This window comes from Equus caballus, chromosome 1 (genome assembly GCF_041296265.1).
Source record: "Equus caballus isolate H_3958 breed thoroughbred chromosome 1, TB-T2T, whole genome shotgun sequence".
Classification (NCBI taxonomy): Eukaryota; Metazoa; Chordata; class Mammalia; order Perissodactyla; family Equidae; genus Equus; species Equus caballus.
In genome coordinates this window covers 199,289,854-199,310,733 of record NC_091684.1, presented here as the reverse complement: position 1 = coordinate 199,310,733, position 20,880 = coordinate 199,289,854, and the positions used below count along the sequence as shown (strand labels likewise).

General features: G+C 44.9%; 3 long non-coding RNA genes and 1 other non-coding gene across 5 annotated transcripts; 2 read left to right on the top strand and 2 right to left on the bottom strand.

The window, feature by feature from the left end:
- Positions 1 to 3,867: 3,867 nt before the first annotated feature.
- LOC138925286 (uncharacterized) lies at positions 3,868 to 7,591 on the top strand. Its single transcript, XR_011441219.1, has 2 exons — positions 3,868 to 4,512; positions 7,209 to 7,591. It is a non-coding gene; the product is annotated as an uncharacterized lncRNA (long non-coding RNA).
- On the bottom strand, positions 4,673 to 8,122 carry LOC138925289 (uncharacterized). Its single transcript, XR_011441220.1, has 2 exons — positions 7,988 to 8,122; positions 4,673 to 7,331 (listed from the first exon to the last, which is right to left on the bottom strand). It is a non-coding gene; the product is annotated as an uncharacterized lncRNA (long non-coding RNA).
- Positions 8,041 to 19,853, top strand: LOC111769571 (uncharacterized). 2 transcript variants are annotated; one of them, XR_011441215.1, is made up of 4 exons: positions 8,041 to 8,211; positions 9,463 to 9,629; positions 13,882 to 14,702; positions 18,154 to 19,853. It is a non-coding gene; the product is annotated as an uncharacterized lncRNA (long non-coding RNA). The 2 variants fall into 2 exon arrangements; XR_002802392.2 differs by lacking the exon at positions 9,463 to 9,629 and having other exon boundaries at positions 8,067 to 8,211.
- On the bottom strand, positions 10,141 to 10,248 carry LOC111769856 (U6 spliceosomal RNA). Its single transcript, XR_002802684.1, has one exon. It is a non-coding gene; the product is annotated as a U6 spliceosomal RNA (small nuclear RNA).
- Positions 19,854 to 20,880: the final 1,027 nt, after the last annotated feature.

The following is a 20,880-nucleotide window of genomic DNA, read 5'->3' as shown; positions in this document are numbered from 1 at the left end:
ATCGTCTCTTATGTCTTTGAGGATATTAATCATAGTTCCGTTTTGCATTGATGTTTTCTTTCATTCCTTTTATTGTTTCCATTTTCACTATTCAGGTTTTCTTAAATACCTAGTAAACCTTGGCTGTTGATTCAAAAATAAGAGATACTAAAACATCAGTATTACTAATAACAGTACAATTATTGAAATGAGTATAAAATCAAAGAAGTTAAGTAAAAATCCCATAATCTCACATTTGATTAGGAAATATCAGTATGAACTCATTTTTTTTTCTCTTAAAGTAAATTAAAAAACACAAATTTCGCTGCTCTGTCTCTTGAAAAGGCCTGGAAGCAACGACAGTGCAGTATCAACCAGCACAGCGGGAGTTCCCATCGTGGTCCTGCGCACCACCCCCACCAGAGGAACCAGAGCTCTGAGAAAAGGCCTGACTCCACCTCTAGCGCAGGAAATTAAGAGGTGAGGCTGGGACGTTGTTTTATGTCAAAGAAGAAGCAAGAAAATCTTTCAGAACAAACAGGGTTGCACCAAAAGGACACAAAGCCAACTTAAGAGGCTCCCGCTGGATGAAGATGCAGCAATTTGAGCATTAAAAAAGAATTAGAACATATCAGATATCTAAAAGCTCATGAGTTTATAGGGATTTTAAAAATATGCCATTGATCATCTTTGGAAGTCACTAGGCACCAACTCATCGCTCAAAAATACATTGAATATAGACTTAGTATTCACTTACATAAAGGAATTAATTTTAGTTGTATTATTATCAAAATGGCATGATTGCCATTTTTTAAAGCTCTTATCAATAAAAGATAGATGCATGTTGAAGTATTTCCAGGTGAGTTAATATGATGTCTGAGATTTGCTCTAAAATGCTCCAGGAAGAAATTAAAAAAGAATGAGAAAGAAAGAAAGAAAGGAGAATAGTTTTTTAAAACTACTGATAAATTTGCGCTTAGGTACATGGGAGTTCATTATACTATTCTTTCCACTTCTACGTTTGACATTTTCTATCAATAAAGTTTTACAAAATAAAGAAAAAGATAAATTCTTCAGGAATAATTAATAAAATAATTATAAATTAAATTAATAGTTAAAATCTAATTTATCTCTAAATAAGCATAGTTTAAAAAACAATAGGGAAAGTAAATCTTGGTAAACATAGAATAAGGAAAAAAGGGAACTGGATATTTCCAAAAGAAAATTTAAATGAACAAAATAATCTGATGAACTAACCACGTCCTCTACGTAGTTCCATTTCTCTATGTATTCTTGCTACCAGCTTTCTAGAAGCTGGACACCTTTCTTCCACGTGATTCTGGAAACGTGCAAGTGAATCCCAATTCCCTGACACTCGTTTTAGAACTGCCTGCCAGGGCCAGCCCGGTGGTGCAGCGGTTAAGTTCGCACGTTCCACTTCTCGGCAGCCTGGGGTTCGCCAGTTCAGATCCCGGGTGCGGACATGGCACCACTTGGCAAAAAGCCATGCTGTGGTAGGTGTCCCATGTGTAAAGCAGAGGAAGTTGGGCATGGATGTTAGCTTAAGGCCAGCCTTCCTCAGCAAAAAGAGGAGGATTGGCAGCAGTTAGCTCAGGGCTAATCTTCCTCAAAAAAAAAAAAAAAAAAGAACTGCCTGCCATCTCTCTGTATTCATAGTGCCACCTAATCCACTCCATGGTGAAATTTCCCATGACTAATGGGATTTGTAGGACTTCAGTTTGTCTTACATGGTGACATACGGGACTTATTTTCCTGACATCACTGAAGGAGGCACCCAAATTGTGCCGGTTGAGGTACAACTCATTCCTTCCACACCCGGTGGTTGGAAGAACCAGGCTGGTTCTTCACTGGTGAGTCCTGGCTTTGCCCCTTCACCCCTGACCCCAAATTGGGGACCATTTTTCTCCCAAGCCTGTTACCCACCATCTACTTACTACAGTGACTATAAGCAGAAATGAATTCTCCAGTTTCTGAAAACTAGCCTATTTTCACAACGCAGCTAATAACTAGCCTGATTCAAGAATTAAAACTCTCCCAGCACAGACGGCTCCTTCTCTCCGAGGCCAGGACCAGGGGGAACAAGAGAGCCTTGTGCTCTGCCCTCAGGGTCAGCAGATTGAATGTGGCCTTGTGCATGTCATGAATGTGCAGTACATGACCTCATGCATATTCAGTGGGCTTTTCCAACCGCCAGTCTCACTAAAGACCAAAATTTCTCTTTTTAGAAAGGAGCTCCTCTTGGTCTTCTGAGATTATTTCACCATCCTGGTACTTTTACCCAGTCTTCTGTCTTAGCCACGACTTCTCTTCTTCCTGACTTGCTCTTTTTCTCTCCTTTTCTCTCTCCTCCTCGCCCCACCTTCCCCTGTTCTCTCCTCCCTTCCCTTTTCCTTCCTCTCTCTTCCCATCCTCTCTCCCTCTTTCCCTTTCCTTCTCTGTGCATAAAACTAATAAAGACTAGCTGACCTCAACTATCCATTTGAGTTGGATAAACGGACATCTTATCATTTTCACCCAAGTTCTATAAGTCAATAGACTCCTAGAAATTTGTATTTGGATATCCCATTATTAAATCCAAAATCAAGTTTATAATCCCCAAAGAGATTCTCGCTCCCATTGTCTTTGACTTTGTGAATGACACTTCCAGTCCCCCAGCTTCCCAGATGTGGAGCCTTGTAGCCATCTCTTATTCTTTCCTTAACCACTCTATGGAGCCAGGCAATGAATTCTCTCCTTTCAACCTTTAAAATGCATCCTAGCCCATCCCTCCCTCCATTTCTACCATCACCACATGGCCTGGCCCTGCTGGGGAGGATTATAATAATGAGCCCTCTTTCATTTTGTTCCTTGGGTCCCCAGGGCCCACTCCCACCCAGATGGTGCTCACTCAAACACCGCTTCACTCACATCACACTTAACAACCTTGTATGAATGTCTAACTACAGCTTCTCTGCAAGAAGCCATATCCTCAGGATGGCATTTGAAACCCTTTGTAATCATTTCCACCTGATCTGTCCAACCTTCTCTCCATCCAGAATAGTTTCCTCTGATTCTGTGTATACAGTGTTCATTTCCTGCCCAGGCTTCCCTTGTGCTTCCATTCCCACTTAGGAAGCCACGCTGCTTCCCTCCACCCAACCGAGGCCCAACCTTTCTCCAAGTCCATGTGAAAACCTCCTCCTTCAGAAGGGATTCATGGATGAAGCGGCTGGATGTCTAGTTTTGCTTTAAAATAATCCAGGGGGTAGTGGGGCAGTGTGTGAGAGGTAGAAATGAGATGACATGGCCACATGTTGATGTATTAGGTATGTGGGGTTTCATTATCCTATTCTCTCTACTTTTGTCTATGTTTGAAAACTTCCATAATGAACAGTTTAAAAGTAAAAATGAAATAGAAGCCAGAAATATGGCTATGAAACAGAGTGTCCTATCCCAGCAGGACTCATCAGCTAGCAGCTGGGGAGGACTCCAGCACAACGGCAAACTGGTCTTGGTGGGGAAGAGGAGGGTGGTGGCCATGTAATTTCCTGTAAAATTAGACTCCACACGAGTGAGGATGTGGGTCTGTCCCTTTTATTTCTGTATCCAGCATGTGAGTATTCCTGGCCCTCCACAGTACTTGTTGAATAAATTTACTGAATAAATATAGATGATCTACAAGTCAAGGCAGGTCTGAGAACAGCCTGCAAATACATTCTGTAAAAGAAGTAGAAAACGGCCATGCTTCTTCTGGGCTCTAATCTGTTCACTGTGTACTGCAAAAGCACAGACATGGGTGTCAAACAGCTTATCTATTCAAACGGTTCCGTTGTGTGCAGCCCACGCTCCGTGTGCAGACGACAGAGAGGACAAAGAAGCCTCTGCTCTGGGGCTGATCTGGCAGAGCAGACACAGACAAGAAAACACATGGTCCAGAGGAGGAAATGCAGAGCGAGGTACAGAGCGCCATCGGGGCACAGAAGAGGCACCGCTGGCTCCAGGGGCCCAGGGAGGCTTCCCAGAGCTGAAACATGAAGCATAATAGGAGCCGGCCTTGTGAAAAGGGAAGGGAAAACTGTCCTTAGCAGAGAAAACAGCCTGCTGAAGAGAGGACACGTGACAGGAGTTTGCTCTGGGTGCGTCATGGACAAAGGGGATGGGGGAATGGCTGTGAGGTGTCACGAGGTGAGTCTGGACAGAAAGGCTGGACCCAGATCCGCAAGGTCCTGTGGGCCATTTTAAGGAAAGTTAACTGGATACAAAGGGCTAAGAGGAGACATTGAAAGCGTTTGAGCAGCCAGAGTGATGTAAACAGATTTCACATTGTAGAAAGTTCAATTTGGCTCAAGCACAGAGAATGAACAAGAGGACGGGCGGCGTGGAGCCTGGAGACAGCAGAAAGCGTTAGCAAGCCGGAGCAGTTGCCTTGGAGAGCGATGACGACGGTGCCTCACCTGTGGATAGAGGGGAGCCCCTTCTTCAAAACAGGAAATGGGGAAACGAAGGAGGTGTGCAAACCCTCCTCACCCTAAGGCAAGTTTTTTCCCCAAATATCTTTTACTTGGGAAAATACAGAAATGTCTTTAAAATGTTCCTACTATAGTGGGAGTGCCCAATTGAGGAATGGATTGCAATGGAAGAAAGGGAAAGACTTGTGGCCTGAGAAAGAAGAAAGGGGGTTCTAGTCCTTCAGCGCTGTTTTGATTGTTCCACCAACTTTATTTTATCACACATAAGTTTTCCATTTCTTTAGTTCATTGTCTCCAATCGTGGAGTTGATTTTCTAGACTACTCCGTGTTTCTTGGTTGCAGGCTTGTCTCTGTGGTTGAGATTCCCTGTGAGATGCTCTGTCGCATCTGTTTGCATAGCCTGCCTGGGAAAGACACGAGAGCTGCCCTTGTGACTTGCATCTGGCGTGCTTTCAGGAAGAGAAAGAACAGGATGCATCACCTGGCAGGGAAGCTTAGTGGTTAGTCTCTTAGATGTTTGTTCTCATCACTCCCTCCTAAGGTCATCGGCCACCTGCTGCCCTGCCTCTGCCCTGATGGAGCCTGGAGGCGGACACTCCACCATCGCTGCCCGGCTCTGTTGCCATAGAATCTACACCCTGTCTGTGGCCTTGGACCCCTTCCTGCAGAGAGTTTATGCAGCTTCCAGGTGCACACTCCTCTTAGTCCGCTCCTGCCTTCTCAGAGGCCTCAGAGGAGTCTGCACTACAGATGTCCTTTTCAATCCAACCTCCTCAACTTTTATTCTTTAAGTTATTTATGACCAAATTCTTAACCCAGTTTTTAAGCACACTGTTTCTAGGAATCTGCAGGGCAGTGCAACTTGTACCTGGTCCACCATTTTGAAAGAAAGTCTCAGTTTTGGCTAAACCAGCCAGGTGTCCCGGGAGCCAACCCTCTGGTGGCACTGAGACTAGTGTTTACTCACACATCTTTGCTGAAAATGAGATGAGAAGAGGAAGTGAAAATTTGGTTAGGAAGCAGGGACAATTTATTTTTCTTAAACATGATTTTTTGTTAATACCTGAGTGGAAGGTTAGAAGTTTGCACGCAAAAGAATATTTTTTGGTCATTGGGAAATGGGTGACTCAAAGTCAGAAACATAAAGTCAGAAAAATATCTTTACTGATGCTTTGGAATTTGGAATTATATAACCCTAAAATAAGTGAATTTCAAGCCCCCGGATCTGGCAGAGCTGCTTCCTCTGGGCTGAGAAACGGTTTGGTTCCAGGAAGCTGGAGAATTTATGGACACCTGAGTCCAAACCAGCTGAGCAAGAGCCAGCCAGCTCCACGAGGCGATCAGGGCAACACAGAGGGGATTCCAGGAGCCGGAGCGCCAGCCCAGGGACTGAGTCATCAGTGCAAAGAGTGCAGAGGGCTCTGGAATTCTCCTCAGGCCTTGGTGGTGAAATGAAATTTGTCCTTTGATCCTCTGGGCAGGGGCAGACCCTACTGAGAGAGACCCCAATCAGAGGCTACTCTCTATTTCATGGAGAAGGAAAAAATTGCAAAGTCCTGGACAAGGAAAATAAGCTTTTTTTCCTTCCAGGGGAAGTGTGTCAGTCTATTCAGGTACAAGGTAAATAGGATTTAATACCTTAGTTAAGAAATTATTGCTTTGTTTCCTTCAAGAAGCCATATAAAAAGATTCACGGGGGACAGCCCTGTGGCGTAGTGATTCAAGTTCGGCATGCTCCACTTCAGCCGCCTTGGTTCACTGGTCCGGATCCCAGGTGGGGACCTACACCACTCATCAGCCATGCTGTTGTGGCATCTCACATAAAAAGTAGGCGAGGATTGACATGGATGTTAGGTCAGGGCAAATCTTCCTCAAACAAAAAAAGAGGAAAATTGGCACAGATGTTAGCTCAGGGCAAATCTTCCTCAGTGAGAAAAAAAAGATTCAAGACCACTTGACCATTTTCTAAACTTTAAATGTGTGTGGCCCTCACAGGGGTGGGGGTGGGGAGGGGAATGACTGGGCATGAAAGGATTAACTTGGTACTTAAACTTCAGAGCCCTCATTTGCACGGGCCCCTTTCAGGGCCCTGACATTGTGTTCACTTGGTCGTATGTTTTTATAAAGTTTGCAAAAGTAAAACCAATGTTTCCTGCTGTGCTGACTTCCCCCAGCACCATGTTTTCACCTCGTGTGGCAGCCAAGGGTATTTTGGTATCTGGCTAAAGGGACGTTAAGTTCAAGATACATTGAGTTGGGTTCCGTATGATGTATTTACACAGTGTGCAGGCACTTCTGGCTACAGTTATTTCCAGCTGTTTGAACGCAGGAATGACTTTCAGGAATGTCCTTTTTTTAAAATTGAGATATAATTCATATACCATAAAATTTACCCTCTTAAAGCATAAAATTCACTGATTTTAGTATATTCACAAGGCTGTGCAACTATCACTACTATCTAATTCTAGAACACTTTCACCACCCCCCAAAAGAAACCCCATTACTCTCTCTTCCCTCCTCCTACTGCCAGCCAGCTCCTAATCTCTTAATCCTTTCCCAAGCCACTTTCTGTCTCTATGAATTTGCTTATTCTGGACATTTCATATAAATGGAATCATAAAATACGTGGCCTTTTGTGTCTGGCTTCTTTCACTTAGCATAATGTTTTCAAGATTCATCCATGTTGTACTATGAATCGGTACTTTATTCCTTTTTATAGCTAAACATTTTATTTTGTTCATCCATTTACCACTTGACAGACATCTGCGTTGTTTCCAGGAATGCTCTTTCTGACGGGTGCCTTAATTCATCCAACGTGAAGGTCCAGGGCCAGTGGTGGTATCACGCTATGAACATGGCCCCGGGTGCCCGGTGCTGCAAGCCTGAGGGTTGTGGAGCAGAAACAAGTTTGAAATATACAGTCAGAATCCACCATGCTAGAGGAATAACTAAATCTCTCTCTTCTCTCTATCGAAAGGATATTATAAAATTGTTGTCAAATACAGATCACCAAAACATTTACAGCCAAAAAATGCAGAAAAACAGATTGTAGAGGTGTGTCAAGTAGTTGGTTAATTAAAAGATCTCATTTTTCCGGATTTGGGGTTATTTTTGTTGGTAATATAAATTTTTTCAAAATGTGTGATTGTGGTTTCTTTTTTCATCTTAAACACTTTTTAATCTAATTTTATATTTGTAATTCTGCACTTCTCTTCTTAAAGAAAGCCCTCCCAGATCCTATGTAGAAACGGCAGGCCCGCCAACCAGGACCCACGTGGCCGGCAGCGCTGTGAGCCCTTCCTCGGGGCGACCCGGCGGTGGTCAGGGGCGGCGCGGGGCTTCCGCCAGGGAGGTACACAGCCAGCTGCCCGGCTCCGTGCCTCCGCGCTGTCCGCGTCTGCACTTTTCTCCCTGGCCACCGTCAAGGGGACCCCAGCGACCGCCCCTTGGACCCCGCCCGGGTAGCACCGCAGCCCCCAGCCCGCGTTCAGCCCATGCCCCCTCCCCGCCCTTCCGGTGGGCTTGCCACGTGACTCACTTTGGCCAATGGGTATGGACAGAGGAGTCCACGTGACAGTCCGACGCCATCTTGAGGGCAGCGGCCTTAGTCCCGCCCCGGCAGCTGCGGTCCTTCAGTGGTCCTGGAGGAGGATGCCCAGGGAGCTCCGCATCCTGCATCCTGCATCCTGCATCCTGCTTCCTGCTTCCTGCATCCTGTGTCTGGCCTCAGTCTGGAGGAGCTGCTGCCACCACTGCAGGGCGGTGAGGAGGGGGACAGAGCCGGGTGTTCTGAGCCCCCGAGTCGGGGCGTCTGACCAGCAGGGCTGCGGCAGGAGCCCGTCACCCAGGGCGCGGCCCCAGTCTGGACGCAGAGCTGGTGTTCCTGATCTCTCAGGAGGCGGCTGAGCGTGGTTCCGAAGCGCCAACCTCTGAGGTCTCAGACAGCAGATCGCGACACACCGCCTTCCGGGGTCCTGCTCGGGCCTTCTTCCACCTTTCTAGGAAATCCTTTTCTGGGTTAAGGTCGGGCCTCCTTTTCCCCTCCTCCCTCAGCGGTCATTTTAAGTACAAGTTATTTCCTGTTCCCACTGTATAATAGCGTTCTGTCAGTTAAGTTAAACTCCTTCCAGATGCACCCGGCTTCACTTCCCCAGCCTTGTAATCTATAGCTTTGATTTGGCAGCCCAATCAAAAGTCTAAAAAAATCTGGGACTCTTTGATCAAGCAGTTACATTTTCAGAAATTTAGCCTAGAAGAAAAATCACACAAATATATGAAAATGCAAGTACAAAGATGCAAAATAGAAGAAACAGCCTCAATGCCCAACTATAGGGTATTCGTTAAACAAGGTATGTCAGTATAATGGAATACTCACCCTGCAACCATTAAAAGTGATACAATAAAAATGTGTTTATTGGGCTGGTGCAGTGACGCAGCGTTTAGGTTCACACATTCCGCTTCTGAGGCCCGTGGTTTGCTGGTTCGGATCCCGGGTATGGATATGGCACCGCTTGGCAAGCCATGCTGTGGCAGGCGTCCCACATGTAAAGTAGAGGAAGGTGGGCACGGATGTTAGCTCAGGGCCAGTCTTCCTCAGCAAAAAAAAAAAAAAAAGAGGAGAATTGGCAGCAGATGTTAGCTCAGGGCTAATCTTCCTCAAAAAAACCCCAAAACAAAAAGTGTTTATTGACGTAGAAAGGAGAGGGTTGCCAAACAGGATGTCCGGTATGAACTCATTTTGTGAACACTAACGTTATGTGTATGTCTAGAAAGAAATATGCCAGTTATTTACAGTGGTTATATCTGGTTGTTAGAATTATGGGTGGTTTTTATTTATTTCATTTTGCTTATTTTCTTCTTCTTTTGCTAACCATATTTCTTAATATTCTGCAAAGAACATATTTTACTTTCATAGTAAAAATTAAACAAATATATTGTTATTTTGACCCTCGTAACTGTTTTAAATGAATTGAGAAGACCTCTTTTTCTCTCTCTCTCTCCTTAATTTTTAAGTCATTTCATAAATACTTAGAGGTTGGTGGTAAATGAAGGGGCTTAACACAAAGATGGCAAGGAAGAAGACACAAAGAAGTGACAAAGAAGACAGCAAAGGTCCAGGCATGTCTGTGTAGAGAAAAGGCGTGAAACGTAGGGTCGCAGCAGTGGTGTGTCCAGCACAGGTAAAGAGGAATTTCCTCCTGTGTGCTTCCTATGGAAGTTAAGCAGTCTCTGATGAGCTTGGGATCTGTGCTTCCTGACAGAGTACAAATCAACACAAGCTGGAAGCAACGGTCGTTCCTCATCCCCAAGGGCCCGTAGGTTCTCTTACTGTAGAGCCCTGGTTGGGGAGGAAAGGGCAGATCCAACGGAGAGAATTTTCCATTCATTGTATTTTGCCGGTGTGAGTCAGGATTGAGCGACCTTTTCTTGCTTGAGGTTCAATTTAGGAAAAATAAAGTTCCTGAGAGGCTTCAGTGACATGTGGCAGGTCACACAGGAAGCCAGTGGTGGAGTCAGACTTGGACTTTAAACCCAATACACGTTCCAGCCATGTCATTTCAATGATTTCTGAGAAGACTTAGGATGGTGACACGGGGACAGAATTAACTCAGAGTTAGAGAAAAAAGCCATCCTCAGCCTAAGCATCTGTCTGAGTGATCCGGAACCACCAGATGGATAGGTGGTTCCTAGATAAATGTGGAACACTTTTCACGAATTTCCATGCCTTTCCTGTGCAGAGGCCATGCTCGTCTTCTCTGTGTCGTTCCACTTTTAGTATTCGTGCTGCGAAGTGAGCACGAGAGGACCTCTTATTGCTGACCATGGCATGACCTCCCTACCCTTTTGAGGGAAGGAGCGACTCAAATTCAGTGTCCCCCATCTGAAATAAACAACAGTAAAGAAATAAAATCAATGCAGTGAAAAAGATAAAATATAGGAAGAGACATATAGCAATCTGACTCGCTGAGAAAGATCATGGCGTAAGACTGTTCTAACAAAGAGGTCAAAGCAGCATCAGAGGGTAGAGCTGGACTTCCCGCACGGAGGTCTTCCAGGCTGAGCTCCTCGCTGGGAAGCAGCAACCCCTGGGCTTGTCTGTGTGGCAGCACAGGAGCTAAGGTGAGCTGGAGGAGTGCACTGCGTCTCTTCCTGGCTCTGCACGGCAGGTTGGTGGCTGGAAATCAGCTAGAGTGGGAGTGTTTACACCACGAAAATCAGCAGATGCAGTAAATCAAGGTTCTTTTCCTCAGAGAACTGGTCGTTAAACGTTTACCAGCACATCACTGAGACAAACCATGTAACCGTTTGGGGACAAATCCAGGAAACACCAGGCAGTCCCGGCAGAAGTTCCGAGGTGTACAAACCCTTCCCCCAGCCACCTCACCTCACGACCCCCGGCCCCCCAGTGCCCTAGGACTCCGGGAAACCCACCTCTCCAAACACTTCTCTGTCAGATGAGGCAGGAAGTCCCACCCCCACCCCCCAGGCTCTAGAGCAGCCCTGGAAACAGGGGCCATTCTCAAGGAGAAGCAAAAGAATGAATGAGAATAGACTCCTGCCACCTCTAAGCACAAAGTGAAACGTGAACCATCCCTTTGAACTTAGAAGGAAAATGTAAAGGAAATTAAAAGGGCCCTTAGTGTCTTGAATTGCAGAAAAGCGAATGCAACTTCCTTCTGCCTTTTCTCCGACATCTGCAGCCCTGTCCTGAGTAGAACTGCAGATGGTCTTTTGCTCCCCATTTTTTTTTTAATGTCTGGAGAAACAGCTCAGCTTTCAAAGTTTTGTAAAATAATTCAAGGTAAGAGTAAAATCTTTCACTTTGACAGAATAGAAATGGCAAGCAATAGGATATATTGGAGGATATGAGGAAGCCATTTGGTGTAAACCTAATTCGGCTTGACCTTATTTTTCCAAAAGGGCCTGACTGTGGCTGTTGAGCATGCATTGCGTATCTGCTTCAGACATTCCCTATGGCAAGAACAAAGGCCCTTGAGATAAAGGTGCAACTTCCCTCCCCCTCCCAATGTTGGCATCTCCTTAAGGATTAAGCATCTTTCCTTAGGCTAGAAACTGATTGCTCCACTCACCTGTGACCTCCCAGCTCAAGACAATAGACTTGCCTCCTGCTGCGCCCTTGGAGATAGCAGACCCACTACCTGCTGTGTCCATCAAGTGCTGTGCCGATAGGGCAATCTCATGACTATTGTGGGAGGGACATTTCAATCATATGTGAAACACCCTGTTTGGGGGTAAATAACCACTCTGTATACCTCACTTCTTTGGTGCCCTTTCTTGCTTCGGGAAGAAAGGCCCCGGGCCATAGTCCTCAGATTTCAGCTCAGGATAAACTCTCCCAAATTTTCATTTATAGATTGGTTACGGATTATTTCCCTGACATCTTTCTCCAAGCCATCAACTCTTCCTGCATTATCCTAAGTTCTCATAAGCTTAGCTGCTGCCCCCCTCCTCCTCCTCGGCTGCTCTCTTGTAATGAAGTCAGCTCAAGGGACACAATTCTTTCTAATGGGTTTCAGAGGGATGAAGGCAAAGGGCTGGGGAGAGCAAGGGTGACTGGCAGCAACGTGGGAATGACGTCCCACCTGACTGTCCACTTTCATGGTTGTCATTGTTTATGCTGGTGTCTCTAAGTCTTGTATCTATGTATGATCTGTCAGTGGTTTCTGTAACATCTATTTAAGAACAATTAAAAGCTTAATTTAATGCCTATAGTATGTAGAGAGAAATAAGAAAAAGAGCTCCAGAGCAAGCCCTGCTGGCCTAGCCATTAGAGTTCCGCACACTCTGCTTTGGCGGCCTGGGTTCAGTTCCTGGGCGTGGAACCACGTCACTCGTCTGTGGGCAGCCATGCTGTGGTGGCAGCTCACAGAGAAGAACCAGAGGAACTTACAACTATACACAACTCTGTACTGGGGCTTTGAGGGAAAAAGGAAGAAAAAAGGAGGAAGATTGGCAACAGATGTTAGCTTAGGGTGAATCTTCCCCTGCAAAGAAAAAAAAAAGAAAGAAAAGAAAAGAATTGCCTAAAAAAAAGAGAAAAGGAAGCTCCAGATCTTGAGAAATCTTCAAAAAAAGATAAACTCTGGGGTCCAGCACCACGGCCAAGTAGTTAATTCTGCATACTCTGCTTCAGCGGCCCAAGTTCATGGGTTCAGATCCCAGGCATAGAGCTACTCCACTCATCAGCCGTGCTGTGGAGGTGTCCCACATACAAAATAGAGGAAGATTGGCACAGATGTTAGCTCAGGGCTAATCTTCCTCACCAAGAAAAAAAAAAAACCTCTGTACTTTGGTGAAAAAATAATGCCTTAAAGCTTCCAGTATAAAAGGATAGTGCATATTAAAGAAAATTTATAACATATGGGAGTGTAGAAAACAATAGGAGTCACTGGAGTCCCTTCATCCAGCCACCGTGACTATCTCCACTTTGCCTGGAGTCTGTCTGAGGTTGTGCACGTGTGATGTGTGTATTTACTTGAATGTACAGCAGAAGGTGCAGACAGGCAGCCTCTGGGCCAGAGAAACATCTGGCACATTTTACTTGGCCCATGCAGTATATTTATAATTTAAGTTAGATTTTAACATGCAAAAATGAAGAGATTTCACATTAAATCCAGAGTTATGGTTTTTCTTGAAAAAATTGAATCTGCAATTCCAGACGGCAGGAGCTGAGGAGAGGCAGTCCCCTTGGAAGGGGCCATGTCTGGCTCCTGTCGGTGTTTAAATTTGATGCCCTTAATGTGGAGTTTTCGTTTTTTTAATCATTGCATTCATCTTGTTTCTGCAACTTTACGTTCAGCTCTTTTCTCTGAACACTCTAGTACACCACTAACGGATCACACGTTGTGAGTACTGTCTGTGCCGCCGCCCTCATCACACAAGTGCAGAGAGCAGGGGAGGAAACTTCCAGTTATTGGGATATTTTCTTCCAATTTGCTTCTGTGCAAATATCCTTTTGAAAAGCGGGAGTCATACTGTACGTACAACTGTGTATCCAGCTTTTTCACTTTTCCTTGTAGTATTATAAGTCCTTACACCACTCATCAGTTGTATGCGGCTCAGTTAACTGAGTCTTCCCCTATGGCTGGATATTTAGGGCTTCCTTTTTCTGCCGTGATTATGTTATAATGAATGTCTTTGTGCTGAAAGCTTTTTTCTATATTGAGGATTCTTCTGCGGTTAAAGGACCAAACAGCTTCAAGGCCCTTGACGTATGTGCAGATGGTACCCCAGGCCATCCAGTGTTCTGACTTCCTGTGCCCCTGTAATTCGTGAAAATGTTTCCTGACACCTTTACAACATTGAATATATATATTATGTGTCTATTCCGTTATATTATATATTCATTATTGATCTGATACAGAAACATAGTGCCTTCTGGTTTTAATTTGCATTCTTCTCCTCCCTAAGTACCCAACTTTGCCCTTTGAAAAGAGCAGAATGCTGAGGGAAGAGTCTCTCTAGTTCAAAAAGAGACTTTGCCATGGGACAGCCACCACAACGGAGGAGGAGGCAACTGTTAGGGGCAGAAGCTGAGAGATCCCTGGTTGAGGCAGAAGCAGCGAGGAGCAGAGGCGACGGTGGACTGAGCAAGACAAGGAAGGAAGGCACCAGTCAGCCCTGTGAAACCCAGGAGGGCTTAGGCAGCAGTCTGTGATCCAGGCCTTACAGCAAAAGCCCGGAATAGCCAAATCCACAGGATACAGGTTTCTCATCTTCTAGTGTGTAGTTTTTTCAGGTCCAAGTCCTGATGAGGCCAGTAGTGTGGGAGGAGACTTTACGTTTTCCAGCACAAGTGATCTCTCCGTTTCTTTATTCTTCTCCCCAATTCATCCTACCAGCTTGAAATTCCTCTTGAAAAGGGATTTGTCCAGAACCCTCTGCCATGAATCCGAAACATTTAACTCACAGAAGCATGCAACCAAACTAGAAACCAAGTACCCGGGGCCTGGACTGTGGGACCTGAATTAAAATGACCTGAAACAGGAAGGCAACGTCAGTGTGGCCGGTCAGACATCAGGCCAAAGGCAGCAAGGGACAGCCATTGCTCATGCTGGAGCTGCTCATTGTTAACGTGGAGTCAGAGTCTTCTCATGCTTTTTCTGTGATGCTTCATCAAGCAGAAGTTTGAACAGAAAAGGGAAATATGAAAATCTGAAACCTCCTGTGAATAAATGAATGCAATCTGTGATCAAACACGAAGGGAGCCTTTGAACTGTATTTCATTGAAGGTATTTTTATTAGTTTTCCCTCTGGGCTTTAGGACTTGATTCTAGTGGTTTTACTGCCTGGGAACGGGGTGGGGCACAGTTGTCCCGAGCTCAGTGTGCTAGTACAAGGACTGATGTCCACGTCAGGGCCAGCACACCTGCCTGCTTTTGTAGTCTGTGAGCTGAGAATGGTTTTATTTTTATTTATTTTTAAATATAATCCTCCACCAAAGTGTTAGTTCACTGAAAGGGGTACATCTTCCTTTTTCACGTGCCCTTCATCTGAGTTCACAGTAAACGCTTAACAAACGCTTCTTCATTAAATGGTGACCATCTCTGTATGTGATACTCATGAGTGCAGAAACGGTGCTGCCCAGACTGGGCTCAGTTACCTGGGCGTCCAAAATTGACAAAATGTTCCTATTTACTTATGTTTTAATGGCTTTTCATAAAAATGTATCATCTAGGATACATACCTGTGTGTAGAATTAATGGAATATGTAAGGAGGAGAGGAGACATTTTTTCTTTTCCAGTTTTGTTGAAGTGTAATTGACATGTAACTTTGTCTTGGTTTTGGGTGCACACCATGCTGACTTGATATGTGTGTGTATTGAGAAATGGTCACCACGGTAAGTTTGGTTAAAATCCGTCACCTCACGTAGTTACAAACTTTTTTGTGACGGAGAGCTGTTAAGATTTACTTTTACATTGGCTTTCAGTGTATGATGCAGTGTTCTTGACTTTAGCAGCGTGCTGCGCTTCACATCCCGGGACTCATGCGTCTCAGACAGGCGTCTGTGTCTTTTGACTGCTTTTACCCAGTCCCCCCACCCCACCCCACCACACCCCAGCTCTGGCAATCAGCAGTCTATTCTCTGTTTCTATGAGTTTGGTTTTTTTAGATTCCACCTATAAGTGAGATCGTACAGTATTTGTCTTTCCATGACTTATTTTGCTCAGCATAATGCCCTCAAGGTCCATCCTGCTGTTGCAGATGGCAGGATTTCCTTCTTTTTGTGTGGCTGAATAATTTTCCTGTGTGTGTGTGTGTACACACCACATTTTCTTTATCCATTCATCTGTCGATGTTATTTCCATGTCTATGTTTTTTCCATGTCTTGGGTATTGTAAATGATAATAGCTTCAAAGAATATGGGGGTGCACATGTTTCTTCCACATAGTGATTTCTTTTCCTTTGAATATATTCCCGGAAATGGAATTGTTGGGTCATATGGTAGTTTTGTTTTTAACTTTTTGAGGATCCTCCATGCTGTTTTCCATAGTGGTTGCCCCAGTTTGTGTTCCCACCCACAGTGCACGAGGGTCCCCTTTTCTCACGTCCTCGCCATCCTTGTTATTTCTTGTCTTTCTGATGATGACCATTCTGGCATGTGTGAAGTGACGTCTCATTGCGGTTTTGATTTGCTTTTCCCTGTGATTAGTGATGCTGAGCATCTTTCTTGTACCTGTTGGCCATTTGCACGTCTTCTTTAGAAAAATGTCTATTCAAGTCCTCTGCCCATTTTTAAAATTTGGTTGTTTGGTCTTTTTGCAATTGAGTTGTATGAGTTCTTTGTATATTTTGGATATCAACCCTTATCTGGTATGTAGCTAGCTCACAATATGTCAATCAGGGCTAGCAAACCTTGCCAAATCGTAGCCTGCTTTTGTACAGTCTGCGAGCTGGGAATGGTTTTTAGATGTTTAAATGGTCAGGAAAAAAATCAAAAGGAAATAATATTTTGTGAGATGAAAATTATATGAAATTCAAAGTTTAGTGTCAGTAAATGAAGCCGTATGGGCACAGCCATACCTGCTTGCTGGTGGAGCGCCTGTGGCTGCTTTGGGCCTCTAATGGCGGAGTTGAGTAGTTGCAGCAGAGGCCGTGTGGGTTGCAAAACCTAAGACATCCACCCTCAGGCCCTTGCTGACTCCTGCTCTCGTGCGTTTACAGTCGTAGCCTCACACAGTGTAATGTGCCTGCTGAGGGCTCCATCACTAGTAGAAGATACAATGGAGATGCCCCACGTGACTTGAAATCAAGCATTGAACTTACCTTGGCTACATTTGTAGATTCCACTACATCAAGCAGGACCAGGAGAGAGTTGCTAATGGAATGTCAGAAAAAGAGTTAAAAATTAATATGATAAATGATTAAGTTGAAGTGGGCATTTAGGATCTAAAATTAAATGCTGCAGGTACAAAGTAAGGAAAGCTGAGGGTAAGTGTGGTGGCATTGAGAGTACAGTGAATGTTGTTGTAGGGGAGGAAGACAATTCCTCTATCCTGTGGGTCCTTCTGGCTGAGCTAAGAATTAAATTGACATGAGACAGAATAACAGGAGATAATCAAAGCTTTGCAACATGTTTATATGGGAGAAACCCAGGAAAACTGAGTAACTCATCAGAATGGCCAATGCCGCCACCTTAAATACCATCTTCAGCTAAAGACAAAGGAGGAGGCTGGGGTGGGGGTTTGGGTCTCCAAAGGGGAGGAAGGCAATTTGCACAGAGATGGAGAAGCAATGTTTGTTAACAAGTGTTTGCTGGGCCGTCTGTAGACAATGTTATCTTCTGGTATTAGCTCCTTCCTGGAACAGGCCTTCCATCTTAAATTCTTTTAGGCAGTTAAGGGGAAGGTCAAAGCTTCTTTCAGCGTCTTTTGTTCTTAAGAATAAGCCAAAGAGACACGTTTTGAGGTGGCCAGTTCTGATCCCCCACGTTGTCAGACTGTGGTGTCGGATTGTAATTCCGCACCCTTGGGAGAAGCCAGCACAGGCAAGCTTCTGTGCAAGGGCGTCCTGTCAGCTCGAGAGCAGAGCTCCGTGCAGGCTCAGGGTTGCAGTCTGGTTCCCCATCCCCTTGCAGTGCACTCGGGCAGAGGCTGTTGACTCATGAGTTGACCTGTGTTGTGGTGTCTGGATTTTGGAGCTCCAAGCTCTAAAAAGACAGGGACTGAGGCTCCACAAAGATGATGTGAGTGGGGAGAGATAGAGGCATGAAAAGCAGCCAGATAAGCCTGTGTTTAAACTGGGAACAAAGAAGGAGCAGCTGTGATGCTGTGGAAGCAGCACTGAAGGGGACATGGAGGCTGGCGCCCGGCCTTGCCACTCACCAGCCACATACTTTAACCTACCTAACTTCTTTATCTAAGTCTCCTTATCTGGGAAATAGAAATACTATCTCCTTAAGTGATTCTTGAAGGAAGCATATGAGATCATGTTGAAAGTGCTTTGTAAATTCTGAAACACAGACATGTGTGGGACAGTGTTATTGCTAGAAAGCCAGGCTGTGACAATGACTGTCCTCGAGTGCTGAAAAATTATTCCCTGCAGTTGTAGGGTTTGTGCACTGCACAAGGGGTGTTAGCCAAGGAGGCTGACGGGGGCTTGCCAGAGTGCTCTGGCTTGGGCTGAATTCATCAGGAAGAGGAGCGCTTCCTTCTCATACCGGGGCATCTTCTTCTTTCCAGGACATGCAGCTACCCGGGGAGGTGCTTCCTCACTCATCCGTGTGAAGGGGCCATGAGGTTTCACATGTTTCTGTATTGATATCCGGCAGCATTGCATATTCCACCATGGAGGGGGTATGCTAGAGAGTTCTTTTCCATCTCCTCAGAGGAGCCTAGTCGGTAAGAAACACTTCCCACGTGATGATGCGTCCTCTGCATCAGCAGAAGCTGAGTTAACTGAGCGATATCTGTTGGCATCAGCAGCGATAGTGCTGCCTGCTATGAGCTGGCGCTGAAGCGAAACGGAACAGGTGAGCTGCTGGCCGGAGCCAGACTGACTTTCAGTGACCCCAGGGTGTGGTTTCTCTTCTGCAAATCCTTCTGGAGCTGTAGCTGGAATAAGGGCTTCCCTCTCAAGAACACTTTGTGCAGGGGGCTCTTTGCTTTCCACATGTATTTGCAAAGCAGTGACCTTGTTGTCTGTATAAATTTGTACCGCAGAGGCCCATCTGCTTTCTTCAGTGACAAGAAATGGCTCACAATGTAAATACTGCTTGAAATGCATTCAGTGGCTGAAGGGGTGCGTGCACACTTTTTATATAGGACAGGTTATATCATAAGGGCCTTTCTACATTGTACAATCTTATAACAACTCTGAGACACAGACAAATGTGATCCTTGTGTAACAGAGGAGGAAACAGTTGAAAAGAAGTTAAATGTTGGAATCAGGGTCAGACGAGAAGTCAGTGGCTCAGTTCAACCCTTTACTCTTGGTCAGGTTCTTTTCTGGCTGTTCTCCGAATAACAAGCAGAAAAAAGGAGCTTATTTTTGGCTTTCCTGAAGGATGAATAAGCAGACACCACACCAGATCACAGCAGATGTTTAATGATATTGATTCAGTCAGCCTCCCTGCTGATGCATTTTCCAGTATCACACGGTTTAAAAACTATTTTCAGGGGCCTTATGAGTGAAGCATAGAGTCAAATAGGAAGATCTTGGCTTACTTTTAATTCTTCTTCATTTCTCTAGATTTAAAACTCTAGGAGCTATTTTCTTATCATCAACCAACAAAACTCCCAGTTCATACCAAACACTCCCTTGAGAATTCACGGCCAAGTCAGGGAGCTGAGTGTACTTATTCAAAATGGAGAATACAAGTGTGACCCCAGTGTGCAAAGCTGGTGAACAGCTGTGGTCCCAGTAACACACATATCCAGCTCTCAATGGCAGTTGGCTGTCAGAAGTCCACTCTCATCCGAAGTCTTTCTCCCCAAGTAAGTCTTGGCTTTGGAGAGATGTGCACTTGTGTCCAAGACTGGGTCTTGGTCAGTCTTGCTTATTGAAGCAGCAGAGGGTGACAAAGCCAGGACTCCGAGCTCCTGGTTCTGACAGCCCCTCAGAGGTGTCTCTGCTGACGGTGGAGCGCTGCTTGCCCTGAGTGGCCACAGCCAGGGCCGTCCACATGGCCACCATCAAGAGGCCAGCTGGGCTGGTCCTTCCAAGTTGGAAGTTCTCCATCTGTGCAGGGGAGGGAAACCTGTTCATTCAACAAATGCTCCTCGAGCATCTGTCACGTCAGGGACTATTACATCTCGGCTCTTAGGGTGCAGCAGTGAACAAGGCAGAGGCCCTCTTCTCCCGGGACTTGTGTTTCTAGAGGAGAGAGACGATGAACAAACACACAATTTTGTCTTGTATTTTGGCCATATATCAAATTTAATATTTAGAAAGTTTAGTGGTCTCTGCAATTCTTTGAGAAAGGTGAATTTAGTCCAGAGAATTTTACAGCAAGAGAAGCAGTTAAGAAGAGGGCACAAGAGATTAACACAAAAAGGAAAGAAGTAAAAAAGAAAGAGACAAACAATAAATCTTAAACTCCGAGAGAGGCAGTTCGCCGTGAGGGCCTCAGTCACTTTTTGATGCAGTGTCATCAGTAAAGGGCACAGAAGGACAAACATATGAGGATAATTACAAGTAATACAAAAGCTGGAGCCCATTCGCATTCAATTTTCAGTCTGCCTAGGCCTAGTCAGGAGAATAAGTCTCAAAGGGTTGGTTTGATCAGTTTTGATTAACCAGATGACTATATTCCTTTTATTGATTACTTGTATTGTGTTTTTTGATGTATTTACCCAAACACAATAAAATGCATTGAATATTATCAGACTCCATCTTGGTTGACCGGCAATTTTATTATTTAGGGCGATTTTAGCCAACAAGTTTATAAGAATTTCTTGAGGAACTCAAGTTTGAGTTTTTTATTTGCTCCTGGGGCCATTGTCATAGGTAAATTATTGAGCTTACCTTGTAGTCAGGAATCCTTGTGTAAACCAATGAAATCCACCATGTTAGACAGCTCTTGGTAAGTTACCATGTAAAGCTGTCAATAAAATGTGAGCACACGAAAGACTGGCTTTGAATACTCAGAAAGACTAGATCGCCGTGTCCAACGAGCGGATCACGTCTTGGTGTGGTGTGGACAAGAAGGCTGCTTCGTTATTCAAGAACAGACTCAAGGGGATCTCCTGTGGTGCTGTTTAATGGGAATAGCTACTAATAACAGTCTGACTTTAATTGGGCTAATTGTGGAGGACAAAATCCCTGGGAGAGTTAAAAAAATCATGCAATGATTCCTGCAAGCTTTATTGGAGAATAATTGGAGCCGTTTGCATAATTAGTCACGTCTCCTTATTTTCTGACATCCTTGGATCCCTTTGAGGCTCTGAGAAACACCAGTTACCGCAGCT